The following is a 25,112-nucleotide window of genomic DNA, read 5'->3' as shown; positions in this document are numbered from 1 at the left end:
GAACAATCAAGCGTTTCATTCAAAATAGTCAACAGGGTCGCAAGAAGCGTGTGGAAAAACCAAGGCGCAAAATAACTGCCCATGAACTGAGAAAAGTCAAGCGTGCAGCTGCCAAGATGCCACTTGCCACCAGTTTGGCCATATTTCAGAGCTGCAACATCACTGGAGTGCCCAAAAGCACAAGGTGTGCAATACACAGAGACATGGCCAAGGTAAGAAAGGCTGAAAGACGACCACCACTGAACAAGACACACAAGCTGAAACGTCAAGACTGGGCCAAGAAATATCTCAAGACTGATTTTTCTAAGGTTTTATGGACTGATGAAATGAGAGTGAGTCTTGATGGGCCAGATGGATGGACCCGTGGCTGGATTGGTAAAGGGCAGAGAGCTCCAGTCTGACTCAGACGCCAGCAAGGTGGAGGTGGAGTACTGGTTTGGGCTGGTATCATCAAAGATGAGCTTGTGGGGCCTTTTCGGGTTGAGGATGGAGTCAAGCTCAACTCCCAGTTTCTGGAAGACACCTTCTTCAAGCAGTGGTACAGGAAGAAGTCTGCATCCTTCAAGAAAAACATGATTTTCATGCAGGACAATGCTCCATCACACGCGTCCAAGTACTCCACAGCGTGGCTGTCAAGAAAGGGTATAAAAGAAGAAAATCTAATGACATGGCCTCCTTGTTCACCTGATCTGAACCCCATTGAGAACCTGTGGTCCATCATCAAATGTGAGATTTACAAGGAGGGAAAACAGTACACCTCTCTGAACAGTGTCTGGGAGGCTGTGGTTGCTGCTGCACGCAATGTTGATGGTGAACAGATCAAAACACTGACAGAATCCATGGATGGCAGGCTTTTGAGTGTCCTTGCAAAGAAAGGTGGCTATATTGGTCACTGATTTGTTTTTGTTTTGTTTTTGAATGTCAGAAATGTATATTTGTGAATGTTGATATGTTATATTGGTTTCACTGGTAAAAATAAATAATTGAAATGGGTATATATTTGTTTTTTGTTAAGTTGCCTAATAATTATGCACAGTAATAGTCACCTGCACACACAGATATCCCCCTAAAATAGCTATAACTAAAAACAAACTAAAAACTACTTCCAAAACTATTCAGCTTTGATATTAATGAGTTTTTTGGGTTCATTGAGAACATGGTTGTTGTTCAATAATAAAATTAATCCTCAAAAATACAACTTGCCTATTTATTCTGCACTCCCTGTATATGCATATCTTCTCACACATATTTATATATATATATATATATATATATATATATATATATATATATATATATATATATATATATATATATATATATATATTAATATATATATATTTTATATATATATATAAAATAATATATTAATATATACTGTATATATATATATATATATATATATATATATATATAAAAATAAATAAGCATGACACTTTATTTTAATGTATTTATGTGTTGTTTGGTGCACATTTTTTATAATATATATATTACAGTATCTATAATAATTATTCATAATTATTATTAAAAATTTTTACAATATTTCAAATTTAATATTTCAATAAAGCACCTTAAAGGAACATGAAGCGCAAACATTTTCTTTCATGATTCAGATAAAGAATACAATTTTAAACAACTTTCTAATTTACTTCTATTATCTAATCTATTTTATTATCTTGGTATCATTTGTTGAAGGAGCAGCAATGCACTACTGGTTTCTAACGGAACACATGGGTGAGCCAATGACAATCAGTTTATATATGCAGCCACCAATCAACAGCTAAGACCTACGTTCTCTGATGCACATGAACTTGCCTAGATAAACATTTCAGCAAAGGATAACAAGAGAAAGAAGCAATTAAATAATAGAAGTAAATTGGAAAGTTGTTTGAAATTGTATTCTCTATCTGAATCATGAAAGAAAAGTTTTGGGTTTCATCTCCCTTTAAGATAACTAATTCTTCATGTGCACTAACCCTACACTGCGTTCAACCTATATTGTGAAACCCGAAGCACATTACACTTGTTTTACATTCCAATATTCTTCATATAGAATTGTTTTTCAATTATTATTATTAAATATATATATATATATATATATATATATATATATATATATATGATAATGATATAGGGATAGATATATAGATATAGGTATATACAGATATATATATATATATATATATATATATATATATATATATATATATATATATAAAAATATTTACTGTATTTAAAATAAAAATAACATTTTCAAGGATGTGATGAACATTGGAATGTGAAATATTTACAGTAAATAAACAGTAAAACACATTATTAAATATTATTATGGAATTATTATTTAGACACATGCATATAAATTATAGCCCTTGCAGTCACATAGCCATATACCATATACCTTTGAATCCTTATAAATATATTTTATTAATATTTATATGACTAATTTTATCAAATAGTGTTTATATGAGTTGTGTTTAATGCAACTTTTTTTTAGCACTTACCCTTTACGCAAGGTCTTCAGTTGTGCTAACCCGACCCGTGTTAAATATTATTGCACTCAAGCAAATGCCACTTGTAATCTACCTCAATGATGGATGATTTTCAAAACATTTGCAAGATTTTGATTGATCCTCTAAGTTATTAAATAGTGGCATGGGCTAGTTAGCATGCACACTGAAATAACCCATAGCTATATTAAAAAATTGCAGTAATTCTGTAAAAAAATAAATAAATCAAAAATGGAATGTAAAAATAAAGTCAGAGTTAAAAAAAAAAATATATCTAGGCCATGCTGGTTTACATTTGATATTATAGGGATTCATTAAATCTTAAAAAACAAGCGGCTAGATTAACGCTGCTTCTTTACTACCGCTGATATTACAAGTCTTGTAGGTACAGCTGTCCCGCACACTTCTTTGGCCGTACCGCAAATTAACTTACGCAATTTTAGTAAAGTCTTTTTTCAATGGGACTTCCATTGCGCCGGTATTACAAGCTTTTTTTTTTAGGCCAAAAAGTGAGCAGTACAGTCTATCCCGCAAGATTCGTAACGCATTCTAAAGTCAGTAGTTATGAGTTTTACGTTACAAAGCTGTAGCATAAAACTTATAACTAAAGTGCTAAAAAGTACACCAACACCCATAAACTACCTATTAACCCCTAAACCAAGGCCCTCCCGCATCGCAAACACTATAATAAAATTATTAACCCCTAATCTGCCGCTCCCGACATCGCTGCCACTATAATAAACATATTAACCCTTAAACCGCCGCACTCCCGCATTGCAAACACTAGTTAAATATTATTAACCCTTAATCTGCTGTCCCTAACATCGCCGCCACCTACCTACATTTATTAACCCCTAATCTGCCGCCCCCAACATCGCTGCCACTATACTAAAGTTATTAATCCCTAAACCTAAGTCTAACCCTAACCCTAACACCCCCTAACTTAAATATAATTAAAATAAATCTAAATAAAACCTATTATTATTAACTAATCATTTAAAACAAAATACTTACCTATAAAATAAACCCTAAGCTAGCTACAATATAACTAATAGTTACATTATAGCTAGCTTAGGGTTTATTTTTATTTTACAGGCAAGTTTGTATTTATTTTAACTAGGTAGAATAGTTACTAAATAGTTATTAACTATTTACTAACTACCTAGCTAAAATAAATACAAATTTACCTGTAAAATAAAACCTAACCTGAGTTAACACTAACACCTAACCTTACAGTACAATTAAATAAATTACCTAAATTAAATACAACTAACAAAATTACAAACAAAAAACCCCACTAAATTACACAAAATAAAAAAACAATTCAACACTTCACTCCCTAACACTGCGCTAACAGACTAAGAAAACTGCTGGGTCCCGGATGAACTTAAATTAATATCCGTAAGTCCCCAGTCACATCTGATGAATTCCCTATTTAGCCTTAATTTAATGCGCAAAATCAGATGAGCTTCTAGGCAGAAAGAGATTTTTTTATGTTAAAATATAGATAATACCAATAATAAATATATATATTAGAGTATAACTCACACTTTTGTTAACATATGCACTTAAAATTACCAACTTATGTGCTTAACAAATCTCCATAAATTGATGTTACCTTAATGACTCGAGGAGTATGATAGAAATATTCACGTTCTGTGCTCAGTATGATACCATCCGGCTTCCTCCTCACACTGATCTTGAATGCGGTGCTGCTGTCCAAGTTGCTGGACGCTAAAGAGCGCCCAGCCCAAACGAAACTGCAGACGAAAAAACAAACACAGAGCGCAACCGCAACTCAAGGTAAAAGTTTTAATTATAAGTTTAGCGCTATCACACAAATTTGCACTTACAAGATAATTGTAAAGTTATAGCCTTTTAAAATATACTCTTTCCGGCTGCACCAAAGTCTTTTCCGTCCCTTCTGCTTCTGTTGTATCCCAGCGTGTACGGATGTCAGTAGCGCTGATGCATTAACACTTCCGGTGGCCGATTCTTCTTCTTAGTGCTGGTGTAAACAAGAGTCTGTGAAGCTGTCCTATGTCCTCCTGTCTGACAGGAGGACATAGGACAGCTTCACAGACTCTTGTTTACACCAGCACTAAGAAGAAGAATCGGCCACCGGAAGTGTTAATGCATCAGCGCTACTGACATCCGTACACGCTGGGATACAACAGAAGCAGAAGGGACGGAAAAGACTTTGGTGCAGCCGGAAAGAGTATATTTTAAAAGGCTATAACTTTACAATTATCTTGTAAGTGCAAATTTGTGTGATAGCGCTAAACTTATAATTAAAACTTTTACCTTGAGTTGCGGTTGCGCTCTGTGTTTGTTTTTTCGTCTGAAATAAAAAAACAAATTACAAGATATTTAAACTAATTACACCTAATCTAATAGCCCTATCAAAATAAAAAAAGCCCCCCCCCCCAAAAGGAAAAAAAACCCCTAGCCTAAACTAAACTGACTGCTTGCCGCTTCGTTGAGGACTTCTCCCGGCTTCGTTGAGGATGGATGTCGGCTCTTCAAAACTGTAAGTGGATCTTCAGGGGGATAGTGTTAGGTTTTTTAAGGGTTTATTGGGTGGGTTTTATTTTTAGGTTAGGGTTTGGGCAGCAATAGAGCTAAATGCCCTTTTAAGGGCAATGCCCATCCAAATGCCCTTTTCAGGGCAATGGGGAGCTTAGGTTTTTTTAGTTAGGATTTTATTTGGGGGGTTGGTTGTGTGGGTGGTGGGTTTTACTGTTGGGGGGTTGTTTGTAATTTTTTTACAGGTAAAAGAGCTGATTTCTTTGGGGCAATGCCCTGCAAAAGGCCCCTTTAGGGGCTATTGGTAGTTTAGTTTAAGCTAGGGTTTTTTTTTTCTTTTGGGGGGCGATGTCGGGGGCTGCGGATTAGGGGTTAATAAGTGTAAGATTAGTGGTGTTTAGACTTGGGGTTCATGTTAGGGTGTTAGGTGTAAACATAAATTTAGTTGCCCCATAGGAATCAATGGGGCTGCGCTACGGAGCTTTACGCTGCTTTTTTGTAGGTGTTAGGCTTTTTTTTTCAGCCGGCTCTCCCCATTGATGTCTATGGAGAAATCGTGCACGAGCACGTACAATCAGCTCACCTCTGACTTAAGCAGCGCTGGTATTGGAGTGCGGTATGGAGCACAATTTTGCTCTACGCTCACTTCTTGCCTTTTAACGCCGGGTTTATAAAAACCTGTAATACCAGCGCTGTAGGTAAGTGAGCGGTGACAATAACGTGCATGTTAGTACTGCACCCCTCATAACGCAAAACTCATAATCTAGCCGAAGGTTTTAAAGTGTAAGAACGTGCAAGTTTATACTTAAAGGCTCGTAAGTACTTTATGGGAAAAAAAATATTTGGCACTAAACCACATTTTAATTTATAATGTATTCTTTTTTGTTAATCAGATATGGCATTGAAATTCAACTCAATGCTCAGATGTTCTTGTTTATTGCTCATGATATCATTCTCAAATATTTTCAGATACGTTTTGCAAGTGTAATGTCTTCTAACGTCAGTGTAAGTTCTTACTTATGAACACAAAATCTGGCAAACACATGGGCTATGCATTTACTCAAGGAAACCAAATATAAGGAGCTAAACAGAAAATCTTTTCCCTATTGGGCTTTATTGATGGCATCATGAATGCAATATAGCTTATGAAATCATACACTAGCTCATCAAATACACCAAGCAAGACCAACAGTGGACAAAATTCAGTTTTACAAACAATTCATACTTCTAAACATTTCTACTAATTCAGGACATTATGCTATCTGTGAATTGTTATCCTGTTCACCTATAAGGCCCCTAAAAAATGTATGGCAAGTTTCATCTCTTACAAGTCTATTATGTAATATGTTGTAAAAACATTATATTTTATGTAAACTCTTCACACAAAGAAAAACAACTTTGAAAGATGTAAAAAGATGACTTAAAGGTACAGTAAAGTCATAATTATACTTTCCTGATTCAGATAGAGCCTGCAACTTTAAATAAAATTTCCCATTTATTTATTTTGCTTTTACTTTGAAGACAGCTGAAGGCTGGAAAACAATGACATGGTGAGTAGTAGCCTTTCTACTGTAGTTGTAATCAACAGTTTAATGTCCCTTTAAAAGGACATGAAATCCAAAAAAAATATTTTTGTGATTCAGACAGAGCATACCATTTTAATAAAAAGGTATAAACAAAAGGGCGCCTCATGGTGTAGACTATGTGATTATTGAAACAAAAAAAAATCCCAAATGGTCACTCACAAATGAGATGGGACTATATAGATAAATAGTGCAAATAGGCGGGCTGGATGTCGCAGCAACAACCTCCCTGCAACAACCTCCAGGGGAATTCCTCCTTATACACGAGAGAGTCTCCAATATCTGGCCACAGGCGATCAGGAGAAATCCAGCAGCCACTTTCCACAAACAGTACGCTGCAGCTAGATAAAAGTACTAAAAACTTTAATGTACAGCTGATCTGTTTACCGTTCTGTACTTGTTTTGATCATGATGAAAGATAGTTGCATGTTTCAGATGTTTATGTAAACAATAATCATTACCATGGTAACGTCTACATATGGTGTATATAAAGAGCGCACTTTCAGTCCTATCTGTAACAGTAAAGTTGATTATTTAAAAGAGACTTTAGGGAGGTTGTTTAACAAGGCTGCTTGGGGGGTCAATATGAAATAATTTTCAAGAACTGACCATAAATGAGCTTCAATGTCCAGGCAAAATGGTTTTATTTGGCTCCATTGCCAAGATAGTGCACCAGGAAGCAACAGGATAGATGCTGTTTAAACGTACTGGTGTGAGATTCCAGCGCAATAGGATCTTGTAATTTTGTTCTAACATTTGTGGTGAGGTGGGTGACCAGGGATGTTTTGGAAAATTATATAATAAAGAGTTAGGATGTTTTATGGATTATTTGCCATGTACCAGAGCAACATTTGCAAAATAAAATAGATTTTTTTTGAATTGGCACAACCGAAACAACTTTCCTAATATAAGTATATTCAAGATGAGCTGTATTATTAATGATGTCTGAGGCCGGTTATATATAAGGTATTATTAACACACATATACATACAGTAACAGTTATTTGCTCATGCCAGTGCATCAATATCACAGATCAGACATTACTAAAAGATATATAAAGAGCTTGATAGTTACAAATGACCAATGAGAATCAAAATTCCGAAAGGAATAAAAAAAAAAAATTATACTGTATGTATCAAAATTCAAGTGATTCCACTTATCCCTCAGTCAGTTATTCCAATAAATACAGTACAAGTCCAGTGGCAATTACCTGATTTTACTTTGAACGGCATGCATACTTAAATATGTCCAAATAGTTGTAGTACAGCAGCCATACTTTGGAACCTCCCTCAACCTTCCATAAAACTAGTTGTAAAGTTATAAAAATTTAATTCTGAAAATATTAACTTTATGCCATTAAAGGGACATAAATCCCAACATTTTTCTTTCAGGATTCAGATAAAGCATACAGTTTTAAACAACTTTCCAATTTACTTCTATTATCAAATTGTCTTTGTTTTATTGTTATTCTTTGTTAAAAAGCAAGACAGTAAGTTCAGGCGTGTGCACGTGTCTGCAGCACTACATAGCAGCAGTTTTGCAACAAAGTTATACATCAGCAAGAGCACTAGATGGCAGCACTATTTCCTGTCATATAGTACTGCAGGTATATGAACGCTACCTACCTTGGTATCTCCTCAAGAAAGAATAACAAGAGAGCGAAGCAAATTTGATAATTTAAGTAAATTGGAAACTTTTTTTAAATTGTATTCTCTATCTGAATTATGATAGAAACATTTTGGGTTTCATGTCCCTTTAAAAAGGCATAGTACACAGAAGACTTAATTACATATTATACAATAGAACTTTAAGTACTTTGTATCCATAATACCATACATAAATATAAATATATAATATCCATAAATTCCAGTATTTTTTTCATTATTCAAGAATATTATTCTGAATGTCACAGATGTACAATTCTTGGCACCTCTGTCCACTTACGGAAAGCAAGTAGCCGTCCCTAATAATATACAGAGGATCACTGCAAATATTTTATTTTTGGTTAATAAATGTTGTAATTAAGAGCTTACTACCACTATGACAATGGCCATGACCCTCCTAGACATACCTCTACTAATTACCCTGTTGGAGAATGAGTAATATTAGGAGTTACTTCATGTTAAATATTAAGGGAGTTTTCTCTGGGGACTCAATTTGTGTCTGTTAGAACTATAAGTAAAGATAAATGGTCTTGTTTTCATTGTAAATCATGGCAATATTGGGACATCCAATGCTAACCATATAGGTATATTATTCAGTCCTTCTAGTTTTGTTCTTGCATACAATATGTAATCTGCAAAATAACTACCACTGACAAATACATTCTCTATATCCAGCAAATTTCTTTGGTCATGTCTAAGCAATATTTGTATGAAATGTGGAAAATGTTCTTGAAAATGTCTACTACATTTTAAAATATGACTAACTTAGTTTAATTCAATCTAGTTTTCTTGAATTTAAAGAGATAGTAAAGTTCAAATCAAACTTAAATGGATTGAATAGATTATGACATTTTAAAGAACTTTTTTTTTATCATTAATTTTGCTTAGTTTTCTTTGTATTCTTTGTTAAAAAGTAATCCCGTATGAACTCTGGAGTGTTCACATGTCTTTATCCTTTGGGCAGCAGTATTTGCAAAAAAATGTATAGCAATGTTTTGCATTGTTGCAAAAATGCTGCCATAGGCTGTATACAACTTTGGCATGCACCTAAGTTTAGCCTACCTAGCTTTACTCTTTAACAAAGGATACCAAGAGAGCAAGGCAAATTTGAGAATAGAAGTAAATTTGTAAGTTGTTTAAAATTGCACACTCTATCTGAATCATGAATGTTTAATTTTGACTTGAATATGTTTCAGTAATACACATAGTGGCCAAGTGGAGTGATGATAGAGCAGGGTACATATTGGCCCTGTGTTATGAATATGAATATATATATATATATATATATATATATATCTTGTAGTACCCATATTAGTCCAGTAGTTAAAGTGAAAGTAAACTTGCGTCAACCGCTATATATATTTAAATATATCTTTTGTTATTAATATAACTTTCATTCATAATTTTTTTATAACTAAATTATTGACCAGTTTATTAACCTGAAAGTCGCCTGACTTGTTCTCCGATCCTCTGCCCGCATTATAATTTATTTTATTTTCCTCATGACGAATACGCAATGTATTACTCTGATTGGTCCCCCATGGGCGTCTAACACAGTAATTTTTACTCCCACATGTTGCTATGCGCATGCGGCTATCTGTGAATTTCATCTCTGATCCGATGCGCATTCACAATAGCCACATGTGCATATCAACTTCAAAAGGAAATGCTAATAGTGACGTCATTGCATTTCAAGAACGATCGAGCGAATTGTATTTTTGCGCATGTGCAAAATATGGTGATCACGACAGCGAGCACAGATAGAGACGTATAGAGCGGGTGGGACTGCTCTTACGCCTAAGACTAATAAACCAGGAAGAGAGCAGGGGGCAGAGGAAGAGATGAAAAGGTACGTATTATAAATTTATAACATTTATAAATTTAGGAACATATTGATAAAAAACAAACTTAGCGACTAGAGTCTATGCAAGGAGTAGAATCCATAACATTGTTAGAGAACTGCAAAACTGACTTTCACTTTAAATATCAAGATATCAAGAGTATTGCAGCATGTAGTAATACCTTTTTTATTAGACTAACATTACATTGTAAAAGACAAGCTTTCGGGAATTAACTCTCTTCCTCAGGTATTGATTCAGACCTGAGGAAGAGAGGTAACTTTCGAAAGTTTGTCTTTTACTATGTAATGTTAGTAAAATAAATGGGTATTACTGTATACTGCAATACTCTTGTTATATATATATATATATATATATATATATATATATATTGTGACGAACCCCACTATTTCAGCTTAGTTTTAGTGCATCTCCAGCTTAGCACAACTTTAGGTTAGTGCTCGAGCGAAAGCTAGGACCTGAGTATTTCACTGCTCCAAATTGAAGTATATTATGTGAGGGATTTAGTGTGGCTCTGCTATCCGACCTCCAGATATTAACACACCCTAGGCTTTTGCTCTAGCGCTAACATTTTTCTCTCCATTTGTAATATGGAAGTAAAAATGTAAGAACTATGGATTGTACACTATAACACTACTATATTAACTGTACACTTGTAATCTAGGCCTATACATTTTTTTTGTATCGTTTTGGCCATTTAAAATATTTTTTGTTAAGACTCTAAACTGACCTTTTTGTATCTGGTAATTCCAGATATGGATTTAATCTATAAAGAAAATAACAGCAACATCTGTCACTGCTGAATCCCAAGCACAATGAAATGTTATGCCAAAGAGCAATAACACTGTCCTGGCATTCTGTAAGGGCATTTAAACATAAGAAGAAAATAAACACAGTGTCTTTAAATGCAATATGAAATTTATAATTTCTCGGGTCATGTGATCATGCTAGCTTCTGTTGGCTAAGTAGATTATTTATATAACTTAACCTCTTTTAGAAAGATTTATAACTTGTGCAAAAAAACAAACTGCTTCACTTGAAACATGTATCCATCTCATATCTCATCATTCCAGAGGCTTTCGGTTATTCAGATATATTCCTTCTACTGCAAACAACTAAGGACATACAGATGTTACATCTACATTGCATTCCAAACTGAGCTGCGAGCTTACAACATAAAAAGGGACAACTATTTCCCAGTGGTCTTCTCCACACAGCTAATAATTCTTATCCATCCCCACATGGAAGATTATGACTGATAAAATGTAAAATCTTAAGGGAATATATATAAACCTGCCAAATACTGAATGTGAGAAAGTAACCTTTTCTAAAAGACTTAAAAAAAGGAACAATACAAAGACAAAACAATTATATCTAGCAGTTAATTTTGAGCAATTACTTTTGTTTAAAGAAGATGTTTTAGGATAATTGGTTTCACAATTTGATATTGCAAACATCAGCTCTTTACCAATTAAATCTAAAGAAATCATAGTGGCAGGTCTGTATATAAAGATAGTGAGCCAAAACAGAGGTCTGCATTAGATGCATAGTTAAAGGTGCCAATTGGATTAAGCGTTGCGATCAAAGCGGATCTCTTTAGCCAAATGTCTGTGACTCCATATTCCATTTGTATTTTTATCTTCATGTTTAAAAATTAAAATCTGATTTCTTTTTTTACTTCTTTTTTTCTGTTTGAAGTTTCTTTAGAGGAATACTTGTGGTTGATATATTTTTTCCATTGGAGACACCTCAAAATCCATAGACCAAATAACTTTTTTTACAGTCACTGGAAATGCAACTTGTACAGATAGCCATGAAAAAGATGTTTAGTATTTTAGATATTTTTTTTGGTAACACACAAAATGCTGCAATATTGCAAATGCTTTATGGTAAGATATGAAAACTTACTATATTTTTACTTACTAGTAAATCTCTTCTTTGCATAAATAAAAGCAGATACTGGCGCTTTATTCATGATAAATTACTTTTATTTTACTGTTTTAGTTTTCCAAACAAACCACATGAGCATGAGAGCTGTCATATGGATGTTAATAGGGCTATGGGCTTCATGTACTAAGCTATCAGCGACAGCGATGTGTTCGTGAGCTTTTCCGTCTAAATTTCTGCATGCAGATAGATCGCGTGTACCATGCCCCTAATTCATTGAAAAAAATACATTTACAAGTATCGAGCGAACTTGTCCAAAACTCTTATAGTCTAAACTTTTTTATAGCATAAAATTCCTCGCTCGACATAAATCTTGCAATAAACAGTAAATACTAAACAATCTATTTCTCTGCACGCTACTTTTTCCGCATCTGTTTTGTGAATTATCCCTCGCCAGCATTTAGGTGGCGAGCACAATAATAAACAATATGGTCTATAAGATATACACCTACAAGTGATATAAAAGAAGGACAATACACTTGAATCATTATTCACTGTTAATCCTGCTAGCCATGGAGACACTTCTTTAACTATATATTCTTCGTCTGATGCAAATCAGGGCGAGAAGGCAGATTCCGAGAACCTGATGCCATAGAAAATGTTGTTAGAAGAAGGAGAATGCGAGTACAGCGTGTAAAATATGGGCAGGATAGGCCTACAGGGAGTGCAGAATTATTAGGCAAGTTGTATTTTTGAGGATTAATTTTATTATTGAACAACAACCATGTTCTCAATGAACCCAAAAAACTCATTAATATCAAAGCTGAATAGTTTTGGAAGTAGTTTTTAGTTTGTTTTTAGTTATAGCTATTTTAGGGCGATATCTGTGTGTGCAGGTGACTATTACTGTGCCTAATTATTAGGCAACTTAACAAAAAACAAATATATACCCATTTCAATTATTTATTTTTACCAGTGAAACCAATATAACATCTCAACATTCACAAATATACATTTCTGACATTCAAAAACAAAACAAAAACAAATCAGTGACCAATATAGCCACCTTTCTTTGCAAGGACACTCAAAAGCCTGCCATCCATGGATTCTGTCAGTGTTTTGATCTGTTCACCATCAACATTGCGTGCAGCAGCAACCACAGCCTCCCAGACACTGTTCAGAGAGGTGTACTGTTTTCCCTCCTTGTAAATCTCACATTTGATGATGGACCACAGGTTCTCAATGGGGTTCAGATCAGGTGAACAAGGAGGCCATGTCATTAGATTTTCTTCTTTTATACCCTTTCTTGCCAGCCACGCTGTGGAGTACTTGGACGCGTGTGATGGAGCATTGTCCTGCATGAAAATCATGTTTTTCTTGAAGGATGCAGACTTCTTCCTGTACCACTGCTTGAAGAAGGTGTCTTCCAGAAACTGGCAGTAGGACTGGGAGTTGAGCTTGACTCCATCCTCAACCCAAAAAGGCCCCACAAGCTCATCTTTGATGATACCAGCCCAAACCAGTACTCCACCTCCACCTTGCTGGCGTCTGAGTCGGACTGGAGCTCTCTGCCCTTTACCAATGCAGCCACGGGCCCATCCATCTGGCCCATCAAGACTCACTCTCATTTCATCAGTCCATAAAACCTTAGAAAAATCAGTCTTGAGATATTTCTTGGCCCAGTCTTGACGTTTCAGCTTGTGTGTCTTGTTCAGTGGTGGTCGTCTTTCAGCCTTTCTTACATTGGCCATGTCTCTGAGTATTGCACACCTTGTTCTTTTGGGCACTCCAGTGATGTTGCAGCTCTAAAATATGGCCAAACTGGTGGCAAGTGGCATCTTGGCAGCTGCACGCTTGACTTTTCTCAGTTCATGGGCAGTTATTTTGCGCCTTGGTTTTTCCACACGCTTGCGACCCTGTTGACTATTTTGAATGAAACTCTTGATTGTTCGATGATCACGCTTCAGAAGCTTTGCAATTTTAAGAGTGCTGCATCCCTCTGCAAGATATCTCACTATTTTTGACTTTTCTGAGCCTGTCAAGTCCTTCTTTTGACCCATTTTGCCAAAGGAAAGGAAGTTGCCTAATAATTATGCACACCTGATATAGGGTGTTGATGTCATTAGACCACACCCCTTCTCATTACAGAGATGCACATCACCTAATATGCTTAATTGGTAGTAGGCTTTCGAGCCTATACAGCTTGGAGTAAGACAACATGCATAAAGAGGATGATGTGGTCAAAATACTCATTTGCCTACTAATTCTGCACTCCCTGTATATGTGAGATGACCAAAAATGTTGCCAAATAACATGGATTTTCAGACGTGTTGACCTAATACGAAATTGTCTAAACTAACAGTACTATATAATTGTAATAGGAATAACATGTAATTTAAAGATTTCAAATGAAAGAAAATAGATTTATTAGAAATTATACCTTTTTAGGTCGCTATCACAGTCGTCTATAATCCCGATGATAACTCCGGGGCCTAAACGCTGCACTAGTCTCTGCTCGTAATCATTCAGATCAGAGACATGAGCTGTTCCTCCTCTGATAGCACGGGAAGATTTTTTTTCTTTTGCCAATTTCGCTTTGGTGAATCTTTTAATGTCGTTGTACCTCTTCTTTATCTGGTCAACGTACTTTTTTCCGGGTCCCTGGACACTGACAGCATCACTTATACGAGTCCAGATACTCTTTTTCGGGTGACTGGAAGTTTGCTTTGCACGACAACCGAATAAATAATCATAAGAGGTACCATATTAACAAGAACCAGGTTCTGCTGGTTTGAGAAGTGTGAATTCTTGGATTTGGTTGTCTGCGAATCAGATCCTGAAGTTGCCATACTTATTTTTTTTTTTTTTTAAATAAATATATAAGCTTGAAATGCTTCAGGTACAATACATTTTCTGTCTGAATATTAGTGCTGAAATAACTTCCCACGAACAATGTGACATTTCTGACACCTTACAGTCACGTAGGACAAACATGACTGACAGGTTGTAAGAAGATAATAGTACATTCGCTACTAGCGAGGCGTCAGATGTATGAATCATTCGCCTGTGCTTGATGCGGATTAGACGCAACAATTTTTAAGCTGTTTTTTAGTACATATGGCGAGCGGGTATCGTCTTGCTAACTTCGAGTTCTAGTGAGTAGATCAGATACGCTGTCGGCGAGCAAATTGACGCTTTAGTACATGGAGCCCTATAATTGCATGCACTTGACAGTAAGAAGTGTCATACCTGATGGTTGATATGTAATACTGATTCTTAGGTTGTCAGTCTAGGTTCTTAAACTAAACACAGATTCCTTTAAAAGGATATAAAACCCCTTTTTTTTCTTTCATGATTCATGATAGAGCATTCAATTTTAAGCAACTTTCTAATTTATTATCAATTTTTCTTCGTTCTCTTGGTATCTTTATTTGAAAATCAGGAATACAAGCTTAGCAGCCAACCCATTTTTGGTTCAGCACCTGGGAAGCTTTTGCTGATTGGTGACTAAATGTAGCCACCAATCAGCAAGCACTACCTAGGTTGAATATATATATTCCCCTTTTTCTATAATTTAAAGGGACATAATACTCATATGCTAAATCACTTGAAACTGATGCAGTATAACTGTAAAAAGCTGACAGGAAAATATCACCTGAGCATCTCTATGTAAAAAAGGAAGATATTTTACCTCACAATTTCCTCAGCTCAGCAGAGTAAGTTCTGTGTAAAAAGTTATACTCAGCTGCTCCCAGCTGCAGGTAAAAAAAAATAAAAATGAAGAAATGAACAGCAGCCAATCAGCATCAGCAGTGCTGAGGTCATGAACACTTACTGTGATCTTATGAGATTTGACTTAACTCTCATGAGATTTCCTAGTAAGCTTCCTTTACCTGATTGGTGAAATAATATGAGAGTTCACGAGGCTCATCCTTTCAGCTGTCCCAGGACAGACATACTAAAATGCTGCTTAGAAATCCTTTACAATGGGAGGTGGCTACTGAGGAACTTTTGAGGTAAAATATCTTTCTTTTTTACATAGAGATGTTCAGGTGATATTTTCTAGTCAGCTTTTTACAGCTATGCTGCATCACTTTCAAGTGTTTAAACATTTGGATATTATGGCCCTTTAATCCTGAAAATTGGAAACTTTCAAATTCCTGTTAAAGGAACAGTAAACACCTTGAGATGTGTATATAAATGTTTATTTATGTATAATGAAACAATGTTGCAATATTTATTTTGCCCCCTTTCAGGTAATTTAGCTCTAAAATTTAAAAGTTTGACTTTACTGTCCCTTTAATATTTGCTTTTTATACATATGTTTAATGTTCCTTTTAATTGTAAATATTTAAAAAATACTTGCTGATGACTAACATTACAAATCTGTCTTTGAGACAAGATAAAACAAATTTACATCAGTCTATCATATATTTTCATATGATAAACCCTGCATGTGAAATATTGACATTTCACTCTAACAAAATCCATAGTCATGATTACAATTGGACAACAATTTGACAAATCCACTGGAAAGGAAGATAAGAGGAATAATTAAAATGATGCTTATGACAAAGACAAAATAGGACAAATGTGTAATGCATAGAGGCAAAAGGGAAACAGAAAATACAGCAAGAAATACATATTGGGAGTTTTAGGAGATGTGTTGGACAAATATGTCAAATTTAACCAAATACAAGGTGTAAAATTCTGTAAATCTTAGATCTCGAATCCAACAAGCACTTAGCTCTTTTACACATGGCTATCTTGTACAGTATTTCTACACTCCTTGTATAATATAAAGAGAAACAGATTTTTCTGTCAGGTAAGAACCAGAAGGGCCATTGTGAGTGAACTTAATTCTCAAGATTCCCCTATTCCCAGGCATTCTTGAATTCTGTAAAACAATGTTCTAACCGCCTTTATTGTTAGACTATATCATGATTCATTAATATTACTCATCAGCCTGCTCCTCTCCAACATAAGGTTATGAACTCTTGTTCTATGTTGTGCTCTTTTTGGGACAAGGCTTGTATTCTCTGCTTTTGCACAGGAATTCTTGCACTACAGCTACTGCTGCCAGCCAGTCTATCTTCTGCTGTAGACTACAGGTGATGTAAAACAGTACAGTGTTAACCCTGTACTCACAAATGCAAGCACAGACACCATGGCAAGTGTGTTTCTCAAGTGCTTTTTAATGTATTCATTGTTTCCTATTTAAAGGGACAGGAAACCCGAAAGTTTTCTTTAATGGTTTAAATAGAACATACAATTTTAATCACCTTTCCAATTTACTTCTATTATCAAATTTGCTTCATTCTCTTGTTATCCTTTGCTGAGGGAACACTACTGGCAGCTAGCTGAACACATCTAGTTAGCCAATCACAAGAGACAAATGTGTGCAGGCACCAATCAGTAGCTAGCTCCCACTAGTGTAGGATATGTGCATATTTTTTTTCAACAATATATACCAAGAGAACAAAGCACATTTGAAAATAGAAGTGAATATAAAAGTGTCTTAAAATGATATGCTCTATCGGAATCATGCAAGTTTAATTTTGACTTTCCTATCCCTTTAAGTATTGTGTAATGGTCTAATAGACCTATGTTCAATGAAACCTGAAAACAGATGTAATGAGACGATTTAGGTGGGTAAAGGCAGTAAGTAGCCCTGGGTGGTCTAACACACAATGCACTTCTGCATGGATCTCTGAAATGTCCATATGTCAATAAAATATATGTTTGAATACAGGTGTTTTTTATTGTACCATGTCTCTCAGCTTTTATCATTGATTCACAATTTGTTTTTGTATGAAGTGAAATTGAATGAGGTGCTTCTCATTATACAACTTGAATGCCTGCTCCACATTTACACATATCATAAAATATTATAAACACATGGGTAGTTCTTTTTAATGCTCTGGTGTTTTGTCTTCATTTCCCCACATACATTCAGTAAGATGGAGACTTCCTAGATGTTTGACATCATAGATGGTACTTAGTGAGCATGGAGCATATGTTGGTTTAATCTCACACAGACTTGGTCACTACATCTTTGATACATTTTCAGATATATTTTTAAACAACAGCAGAGATTGATTTGATCATCTAGGCTTTATGCCCAATAGGTTAAATAAACAGTGTGTTTAAGTACAAGGCCCACTCCCTGCTGCTCTGTCTCCATGGGAACCTTTGAACGGATCTGTTGGAATCCTGTTATTTGACAGTTCCTAAAAGTTTTCTAATTATAGCGTAAATGGACAAAGAAAAACATAACAGCACAGGGATCAAATAAATAGAACTTCAAATTAGCTTTAATAACATTTTGTGTATTTATTCCCTACCACTGGTCTGACAAACATTTGTGTGTTAAAGGGACATGGAAGTCAAAATTAAACTCCCATCATTCAAAGGGTAAGTTTTTTTAAAAAATACTGTATAATTTACTTCTATAATAAATGTACCTATTTCTCTTGGTGTCCTTATTTTCACAAGAACATACTCATGAGGTAGGCTCAGGAGCATGCAATGTGTGTTGATTACTATATGGCAATAATCTATTACAATGTTTGTTTGTAACAATGTGACACATTAGTTCTACATTGTTATATATTCTTGTGGGCTTTTGTGTGTATATTTTATGTCATTTTTACAAACTCCAGAAATTTTTATATCCTGCTTTGCATTGTGCAGGCTAAACGTAAGCGCACAATACAACAGTCACTGATATAAGAATGTGAACCACTTCATAGGAAAGGATATTTAAGTTTCAAGATGGTAGCACCCATTATTAAACAGGCAGAGTATCATTAACTAGCACCTGTAAAAAAAAAGTTAAAATAGAAAAATAGTTTTAAAGAATGCTTCAAGCACAGGAGAAAAGACAACAGTATGGTGAGTGGTAACCATACTATTATAAAATGTGCACATAAATTCAAAGTCCTTTTAACTTTATTAGTCTTAACTTTGATTTACATATTTTACTGATATTGGCAGGATAAAACAATTGAAAAAAATGCTTTACAGTCAATGCTGAACATTACCTTTAAAAGTATTAAATATATACAGTATGTCTTTACAACTACATTTGAAGACTTCCACACATGCAAGTGATTAACTAAACATGAGGGCAGATATAACATTCTGCTCATAGAAATGATATATATTTCTGGGTGTGCATTTGTGTATGTGTGTTCATATATGTGTTTGTGCCTGGTTGTGTCACTAGACTGTGTTATTTGCAATTTAATGTTGCTAACATGATATATACATGGGCTTGAGGTTTAAGAGAATAGTAATAATAAGCAGCAAATACAGCAAATTCTTCTAATAATGTAAAATTAGTTATAACCAATAATTTCCATCCAGTGAATCCCCTGAAATAAAACGCTACAAGGCCAGGATAATTGTATTCAAACATCTCACAGAGTACACAAAAAGGTTTTCTGTTCTGGAATCAACTGGGCAGAAATGATGGCATTACAGAATTACCATTACTAATTTTTTTTAGTAGATGGTATAATATAACAACTTTCTGAAGATTTATTCTGCTCTATAAATAGACAAATGTGCTAAATTTATAAAATATGTTATTATTAGAACAGGGCAATTAAGTTTTTAAATTCAAACTCAGCAGCCCAATAGATTATTACGTGGAACACACACAGTGACAGCAATTATGTAGAGTTTTTGCTTTCTAAATAGAAGCAGTCAGTTTGAAGATTTATATTGCAATGAAAACTATTTCATTAAGCTCTGCGATAAACTGAACTCTCCAAAAATAAATCATTCACTTTAACTGCAAATTGCAATTAAGTACAGCAGTAAAAATCAGATTTACTGGTGACTTCTCTGCAACAGACACCCCATGGAAAGATACAGCTGCTTACAAAGGGAACAACATACATGGTTAGCAATCCTATTTGCAAATTTTTTACCAAACTATAAACTAAGAGCTAAAAAACAGGAGATCGCATATCACTGATATATTTTGTGCAATTTATTATATACAAGTAGATAATATAATGCTACAATATTTCTATAATTAGATATAATTCTATATACAATTAATCTTGTACTATAATTGCGTTTGTAACGCGTCCGTCTCCACTTGCGCATGCATCCAGGTGGATTCTGAAAATGACAGGGTGGTGAAAGAATCCACCCTGCCATTTTCGGAATCTACCTGGATGCAGCGTAGGCAAACGAAGCCTTAAAAAAAAAAAAAAAAAAAAAAAAATAACACGCAACTGCCCGCACGAAACAAAGAGAAGACACGTAACCACCAGCAAGAAATAAAAAAAAACCTAGCCACCCGCACGAAGTATAACAAAAAAAAACAAATATCCCACAAGAAGTATTAACAAACACCGAAACCGCCGACATAGCAAAATAATAACGTAATTAACCCCTAATCCGCAAATAACATAATTAAAATATTAACCCCATAAACCACCAACCCCCCACATCGCAATAAACCTAATTAACCTATAAACCCCTAAACTGACAAACCCCCACATCACAATAAACCTAATTAACCTATTAACCCCTTAACTGACAAACCCCCACATCGCAATAAACCTAATTAACCTATTAACTCCTAAACCGCCAAACCCCCCCACAACACAAATAACTAATTTAATTACTAAGCCCCCTAGCCTAACACCCCCTAAATTAAACCCAATATTAAGTTACACTTAAAATAATAAAACCTAACAATAAATTACAAAAAAATTATCTAAAATTACAAAAAATAAAAGTATATTAATATAACTGTGTTGGTTATGCAAAACTGGGGAATGGGTAATAAAGGGATTATCTATCTTTTAAAACAATAACAATTATGGTGTAGACTGTCCCTTTAAGCAACTTTCTAATTTACTCCTATTATAAATTTTTCTTCGTTCTCTTGCTATCTTTATTTGAAAAAGGTAGCTAAGCTATTTTTTGTACAGAACCCTGGACAGCACTTGTTTATTGGTGGGTGAATTTATCCACCAATCAGCAAGAACAACTCAGGTTGTTCACCAAAAATGGGCCGGCATCTAAACTTACATTCTTTGATTTTAAATAAAGATACCAAGAGAATGAAGAAAATTTGATAATAGGAGTAAATTAGAAAGTTGCTTAAAATTGCATTCTCTATCTGAATCGCAAAAGAGAAAATTTGGGTTCAGTGTCCCTTTAATTGATGAAGTAATTTTCAAATAAAAAAGCAAGTGAACGTTTATATGCAAGATTGTTATCACTATACATTCATTCTTGGGATAAGTAGAACCTCTTAAATAATTTGCCCACTATGAGAGCAGTTCTGTATGCAGCTGGAAGTGGAGTGGGGTATCTTACACACAAGGACATACTGACTACCAGGACACCAGGAGATTTCCCTGTGGGCTGCAGCAGCTGGGGTTGGCCAGTTACAATTTAAGGGGGGGGGGTGCTGCTGGTGAGGTGATTTAGCTGTATCACTTCTCTTCTTGATTGGTTTTCTCAAAGCGGTTCCCTAACTGACTACAACAAATAAGACCAGGGATATGGTTTCCTTCAATCTGTAAAACTATTTATTTCATGTTAATAAAATTACAGTGTTAAATGGTATTAAATGTTATTTTGCAATGCAGTTCTTAATTTCTGCTACATGTACAGACAAAATTCATTTGCAATTATCATTTGTGGTTGTCCGTTTGCAATTAAAGTGTACACACATATTCTAGGTAACACGCCAGCAATTCACAAGAATAGTGAGAATTCCACAATGCTAATACAGCATAGAGACACATATTTATCTTACTTTTCAACAGATTAACGGCTAGATTTAGAGTTCGGCGGTAAAAGGGCTGTTAACGCTCCGCGGGTTTTTTTCTGGCCGCACCATAAATTTAACTCTGGTATCGAGAGTTCAAACAAATGCTGCGTTAGGCTCCAAAAAAGGAGCGTAGAGCATTTTTACCGCAAATGCAACTCTCGATACCAGAGTTGCTTACGGACGCGGCCGGCATCAAAAACGTGCTCGTGCACGATTCTCCCATAGGAAACAATGGGGCTGTTTGAGCTGAAAAAAAACCTAACACCTGCAAAAAAGCAGCGTTCAGCTCCTAACGCAGCCCCATTGTTTCCTATGGGGAAACACCTCCTAAGTCTGCACCTAACACCCTAACATGTACCCCGAGTCTAAACACCCCTAACCTTACACTTATTAACCCCTAATCTGCCGCCCCCGCTATCGCTGACCCCTGCATTACACTTTTAACCCCTAATCTGCCGCTCCGTAAACCGCCGCCACCTACGTTATCCCTATGTACCCCTAATCTGCTGCCCTAACATCGCCGACCCCTATGTTATATTTATTAACCCCTAATCTGCCCCCCACAACGTCGCCGACACCTACCTACACTTATTAACCCCTAATCTGCCGAGCGGACCTGAGCGCTACTATAATAAAGTTATTAACCCCTAATCCGCCTCACTAACCCTATCATAAATAGTATTAACCCCTAATCTGCCCTCCCTAACATCGCCGACACCTACCTTCAATTATTAACCCCTAATCTTCCGACCGGAGCTCACCGCTATTCTAATAAATGTATTAACCCCTAAAGCTAAGTCTAACCCTAACACTAACACCCCCCTAAGTTAAATATAATTTTTATCTAACGAAATAAATTAACTCTTATTAAATAAATAATTCCTATTTAAAGCTAAATACTTACCTGTAAAATAAATCCTAATATAGCTACAATATAAATTATAATTATATTATACCTATTTTAGGATTAATATTTATTTTACAGGCAACTTTGTAATTATTTTAACCAGGTACAATAGCTATTAAATAGTTAAGAACTATTTAATAGTTACCTAGTTAAAATAATTACAAATTTACCTGTAAAATAAATCCTAACCTAAGATATAATTAAACCTAACACTACCCTATCAATAAAATAATTAAATAAACTACCTACAATTACCTACAATTAACCTAACAATACACTATCAATAAATTAATTAAACACAATTGCTACAAATAAATAAAATTAAATAAACTATCTAAAGTACAAAAAATAAAAAAGAACTAAGTTACAGAAAATAATAAAATATTTACAAACATAAGAAAAATATTACAACAATTTTAAACTAATTACACCTACTCTAAGCCCCCTAATAAAATAACAAAGCCCCCCAAAATAAAAAATTCCCTACCCTATTCTAAAATACAAATATTACAAGCTCTTTTACCTTACCAGCCCTGAACAGGGCCCTTTGCGGGGCATGCCCCAAGAATTTCAGCTCTTTTGCCTGTAAAAAAAAACATACTATACCCCCCCCCCAACATTACAACCCACCACCCACATACCCCTAATCTAACCCAAACCCCCCTTAAATAAACCTAACACTACCCCCCTGATGATCTTCCTACCTTGTCTTCACCATGCCAGGTTCACCGATCCGTCCTGGCTCCAAGATCTTCATCCAAGCCAAGCGGGGGCTAGACATCCACTGAAGAAGTCCAGAAGAGGGTCCAAAGTCTTCCTCCTATCCGGCAAGAAGAGGACATCCGGACCGGCAAACATCTTCTCCAAGCGGCATCTTCTATCTTCTTCCATCCGATGACGACCGGCTCCATCTTGAAGACCTCCAGCGCGGATCCATCCTCTTCTTCCGACGACTAGACGACGAATGACGGTTCCTTTAAGGGACGTCATCCAAGATGGCGTCCCTCGAATTCCGATTGGCTGATAGGATTCTATCAGCCAATCGGAATTAAGGTAGGAATTTTCTGATTGGCTGATGGAATCAGCCAATCAGAATATAGTTCAATCCGATTGGCTGATCCAATCAGCCAATCAGATTGAGCTCGCATTCTATTGGCTGTTCCGATCAGCCAATAGAATGCGAGCTCAATCTGATTGGCTGATTGGATCAGCCAATCGGATTGAACTTGATTCTGATTGGCTGATTCCATCAGCCAATCAGAAAATTCCTACCTTAATTCCGATTGGCTGATAGAATCCTATCAGCCAATCGGAATTCGAGGGACGCCATCTTGGATGACGTCCCTTAAAGGAACCGTCATTCGTCGTCTAGTCGTCGGAAGAAGAGGATGGATCCGCGCTGGAGGTCTTCAAGATGGAGCCGGTCGTCATCGGATGGAAGAAGATAGAAGATGCCGCTTGGAGAAGATGTTTGCCGGTCCGGATGTCCTCTTCTTGCCGGATAGGAGGAAGACTTTGGACCCTCTTCTGGACTTCTTCAGTGGATGTCTAGCCCCCGCTTGGCTTGGATGAAGATCTTGGAGCCAGGACGGATCGGTGAACCTGGCATGGTGAAGACAAGGTAGGAAGATCATCAGGGGGGTAGTGTTAGGTTTATTTAAGGGGGGTTTGGGTTAGATTAGGGGTATGTGGGTGGTGGGTTGTAATGTTGGGGGGGGGTATAGTATGTTTTTTTTTACAGGCAAAAGAGCTGAAATTCTTGGGGCATGCCCCGCAAAGGGCCCTGTTCAGGGCTGGTAAGGTAAAAGAGCTTGTAATATTTGTATTTTAGAATAGGGTAGGGAATTTTTTATTTTGGGGGGCTTTGTTATTTTATTAGGGGGCTTAGAGTAGGTGTAATTAGTTTAAAATTGTTGTAATATTTTTCTTATGTTTGTAAATATTTTATTATTTTCTGTAACTTAGTTCTTTTTTATTTTTTGTACTTTAGATAGTTTATTTAATTTTATTTATTTGTAGCAATTGTGTTTAATTAATGTATTGATAGTGTAGTGTTAGGTTAATTGTAGGTAATTGTAGGTAGTTTATTTAATTATTTTATTGATAGGGTAGTGTTAGGTTTAATTATATCTTAGGTTAGGATTTATTTTACAGGTAAATTTGTAATTATTTTAACTAGGTAACTATTAAATAGTTCTTAACTATTTAATAGCTATTGTACCTGGTTAAAATAATTACAAAGTTGCCTGTAAAATAAATATTAATCCTAAAATAGCTATAATATAATTATAATTTATATTGTAGCTATATTAGGATGTATTTTACAGGTAAGTATTTAGCTTTAAATAGGAATTATTTATTTAATAAGAGTTAA

This window comes from Bombina bombina, chromosome 2 (genome assembly GCF_027579735.1).
Source record: "Bombina bombina isolate aBomBom1 chromosome 2, aBomBom1.pri, whole genome shotgun sequence".
NCBI lineage: Eukaryota > Metazoa > Chordata > Amphibia > Anura > Bombinatoridae > Bombina > Bombina bombina.
Note: the sequence above shows the minus strand (reverse complement) of the source record.